This window comes from Tuber melanosporum (assembly GCF_000151645.1).
Source record: "Tuber melanosporum whole genome shotgun sequence assembly, scaffold_12, strain Mel28".
Lineage (NCBI taxonomy): Eukaryota > Fungi > Ascomycota > Pezizomycetes > Pezizales > Tuberaceae > Tuber > Tuber melanosporum.
In genome coordinates, this window is record NW_003298777.1 from 1,196,901 (window position 1) to 1,201,800 (window position 4,900).

Below are 4,900 nucleotides of genomic sequence, written 5' to 3' on the forward strand. Positions count from 1 at the left end.
AATCTTAGTGTATTCCTGAACCCAGTTGTAATATTCTGTGAAATCTATTGGCTTCTGTAGTAGTATTTCTCAGAGTTCTAGACTCTTATGATTATCATAGAATGGGTGTGAATATATTAGTTTCTTGTTGAGATCCTTTATCATTCAATACTATCTCTTTGTACAAAAACTTCCCGTTACCTACTGCTCATGCCAAAGATGTCATATATTTGAAGCCTAGTAACCTTCTAAGTAGTTGACAGATTTACTTCGTTCCACTTTCTAGACCTAGCAGAAGGTCCCCTCTCATATATCCTGCAAACAGGATCCAGTCGGACAGACAACAGCGACATATATAGTGTTATTCTTACACTTTCAATTCTGTAGCATTATAGTCACAGGACACAACTGAGATTGACAAGTGTGATAATGTATGGGCCCCGTAAGGGGGCCGGAAGGGGGTGGTGGAGACTAGAGATTCTGATTCCAAGTGGGGTTATCCTACTTATAGTAGTTCCTAGGTATCGGATCTCGGTATTTCTAACAACCAGATAGCATAAGTTTAAATTATTTTAATACTAGATTATAACTGACTTTAGAACACATAGAAACTATCTAAAGTCTAAAATGTTTATTATATGCTGTGATTTGTCTAAGATGCCTTCTAGCTATATAACTTACCAATACCACTCAAGAGTATAAAATATTTTCAGTATAAATATTTTATAAAGATTTTTAATAACATATTATATTACTAAGACCTGTTTCCTATCACTTATTAATTCAAATAACTAATAAGGTACTTTAATATTTACATACTGTACTGGTATTTGAGTCTTTATATACTATATTTATTTATTATATTATTATAGCAATTACGAGTTAAATTAATAATGCTATACTTGTAATAGGGATAGCAGGGCTAAGGAGTAGCCAAAGAGTATTGGCGCGAGAGAACAAGAACTGGAGAGAAAGGTGAGAGTTGAGGCCAGAACTGAGGTAGCTAGTGAGAGTAGAGAAAGAAGTGAGAGCAGAGGTAGGAGTAGAGTCAGGAGCAGGGGCAGAAGCAGAGGTGAAAGCAGAGACAGGAGCAGAGGCAGGAGTAGAAGCAGGAGTAGAGGCAGGAGTAGAGGCAGGAGACAGGAGCAAGACTGGAGAGAAGATATTTTTATATTATCAGAATACAAAGGATACAAACTAAGGAAAGAAAAGAAAAAAAGAAAATACAAGGAAAAGTGCCTCAGCACCCTTTTAAGCAAACAGAACTTGCCAAGAGCACAAGTGTGCTGACAAAGAAAAGACGTCACAACTTTCGAAATCCTATCCTTTAGCTCATCACCAGTTTGCCTTAAACTAGTCCCAACATATTCCAATCTACTAAGAACATTACAAAACCTAAGATCTCTCTATCTACCTATATACATACTAAACTGTAACAATACTAGTACAAATATAGTATAATTCTGAGAATATTTTCTACTGTATACTAAGTACTGAGATTTTTAAACACTCTTATCATGTTGAAAGTAGTATTTGCTACTTCTCTAGTAAGTAATTTTCAATTAAGATACCAAATAGACAAAATCTAAGTATACTACTTCAATGTAAACACATGAATTACCTCTTTGAATATGGAGAGGTTTACTCCAATATCCAATCACAGTACAGATAAGTAGATCAAGTTTACTATTTTAATTAATACTTATACTAATAGTTTCTAAAAAAACCTCATTATAGTATTTACAAACATTTAGGTATAGTTGAAACTAAAGATACATATCTCACTATAAGCAAGTACTAAGACCTTGTTTTACTATGTACTAAGAAATATACTTTCAATATCTTCCTCTCTCATCAAATTACAAGACCTATATATTATGTACTATACTTTAGTTATTTATGTTTAAATACTTAAATGTAACAAGTTAATAGATTCTTTATAATATAGTATATGGTATTACTATCTGTCTAACTAGAAGCTATTTACTGGATTTATAGAATAAGACCTTTAGTGATATCTGATAAGTTGTTTAAAAAAGATAAGTTGAGTCTATAAGCAGTTATGAGACATTTTACTTGAAAGTATTAAAAGAGTTATAAAAGTAATGACATACTAGCATGTTATATGATATTATAAATATAATGAGACAGTATAGTACTTGTAATAAATATATGTTTATAACTACTACTGTAGTAAAAGAAAGTAAATTGAAGGTTTATATTAGATAATATCTAACAATAATAATAGTTAAGAAAGGCTAGAGCTGTTAGGCAGAAGCTGACTCTAATATATATCGAGAAGACTTAGGCTAGAATCTTTACTATAGAAAGAGAGCATCTAGGAAGGCTCAGTAATATACTTCTTGTTTATGACTACTAAGAACTCACTTGAGAGGACAGTAAAGATATGATAAATATTTGTCAGTAGAACAATGTTTATATCACTAAGATCTCTTCTCTATTACTTGATGATGTCTGTAAAGCTTAGGAGGTACTTGAATGTTTATATCTCATATCTGAGTACTTGTGGACTATTTCTAACTACTATACACCTAAGTAACTTTTCCTAATCTGTATATAACAGTCATTGTTTTTAACAAGTACAAACACAGTTTGACCTTGAATTCTTTCACACTGTCTTCATACTCTTAATAATAAAATCTCTACTGTCAGAAAATTCATATTTATCTTCAAACTGACAGTCTCCAATATATAGAGTTGAATAAATATCTTTCTAAAACTTTAGTCTACTTCACTCTATCTCTCATACAAATTATGTACCTCTTTAACTATAACTTGCAATGTCTAATATTCTCCTGAAGTAGAAATACTAGAAGGCTCTAAAAACCGTCACACCTTCTTCAGTAATTAGTATTTTGCCAATTAGGAACTCTACTGATTCTGATAGTAATTATCTGACCTTTAAAGTTATCAGACTTATGGCCTAGTTTTCAAGTCGAACTGTGTTTGCCCCAATTGTCTCACTTATTGACAAAATAATCAGGTTCATCCACAGGTTGTATCTGCAGGAGTAGTTGTAGATGCAATCTTCTTATGTCACTGACTTTAAACCTCTATAATTCCTAATCCAACTAATAAATATCCGCTATAAGACTTCCTACTAATTCGCAGGAAGCCATTAATAGCCAGTTCTCCTCCTAATTTGCATACTTATAGTTGGAAAAAGCAAGTACAAAGTAAAAGCAAGTACAATATCATGTAATACAATATAAAAGCAAGTGCAATGCAACACAAAAGTAGGTGCAATACAATGGAACACAACTCAATGGTTATTTTTTTAGTTTTTTATTATTGATCTTAACGTAAATAATATAAGTTAAAAATACAGTATTTAAATCCTCTTTCTCACCAGTGAATTTCTCTTTAACCTTCATAATCAATTAGCAGTACCAAATCAGCATTACACAAACAGCGACATCAAATCTGTAATTACAATGACAGATATTAGTGAAAAGCTAGAAGTCACGCAATGACTAGATAGAGGCCCAAATGGCTTGAAGATAAACCTATAAAAACAGCAAGTACAGCAGCAAAAATATTTAATGTCAATTCCGTCTCAATTTGATTACACCAGCTACATCAGAGAAAATAAGTATACAACATACAAGAAACCTTGAATCATCATTGTGGGAACAATATTATCCTGGCAAAGGCACAGGAACAAGCAGTTTATCAGTTCTGCTATCAGCAGTGGAAAATAGGAATTGCAGCAACCCCAATGATTATGTTTGCAGTAATCAGCCACCTTCACTATGCAGAACAGCTGGACCCTCCGTCTCGAGTTTGGTTTCAGTTGTCTGAATAAAAACTCAAGTCTTTATACAATTAAAATAAAGCCTATCGTGAGAGCTTAAATCACAATGCACATAGAAGAGGACTTGAAAACATTTTTTATCAACTATCAGAATGCATTCTTAAAGTATAACATTGGTAAGGCCAAGTATATATATAATATGGATGAATCTGGTATAAGAATTGGATGTCCTGCTGGGGAAGTTGTTATTGTTCCCACAAAAGTCAAGGAGTTGTATACCTCAAGTTCTGGAAATCATCAGTCCATTATAATTATTGAAGCAATATATGCGGATGGACATTTGCTACCACCTCCCGTCATCATCTGCCCAGGGGAGAAGATTATGGAAAATTAGATACACAAAAACCTATCTAGTGTTAAAGTAATTACTGTATTACCAACTTGATATACTAATGAGAATATAGTACTTGTCTGGCTTAATCACTTCATTAAGCATGTAGGCGTAGGGCCTAATAAACTTTGGCATCTGCTACTCCTCAATGGTCATAATTCGTAATGCTAGGATGACTTTAAACTTAAATATCATGAGAATCACATCGTGCTCTTCAATTTTCCATCCTATATAACCCATGTCCTTCAACCTCTCCATGTTAGTGTCTTCTATCCTTGTTAGCTTTATCATTCCAAAGCTATCAACAATGCACTCCACTTTCTTAAAATCAAATATACAATTTCCACCTTTTGTTGCAACTTGGATTCTCTTCACAAGCAGACATTTCAACCATATACAATCAAAAATGCCTTTAAGAATTCAGAAATATTTCCTGTTTCTTTCAAGAGTGCATTGAAGAAAATGTACTATTATAACAACAAGGCAAAAAGCACTCCTAAGCAGCTAGCAACAACTATGAGCAATCCTGAAGCCACCTCAAGTTAGAGTATGGTTCCACTTGAAGAATATGAGGATATTGAGCTTCTTAAGACACCTAGTACTTATATTCAGTGTTAGCAGGAAATTGCAGTATGGATCAATCAAGCAGAAATTTTTAGTCAAACTAGTAAAGAGTATTTTCAGTAGTAGGTAAAAGGAACTGAAGTTTGTCTGGCTCTGAGTGCCAGGTATGCGAGTACAGCGGACCACGGAGC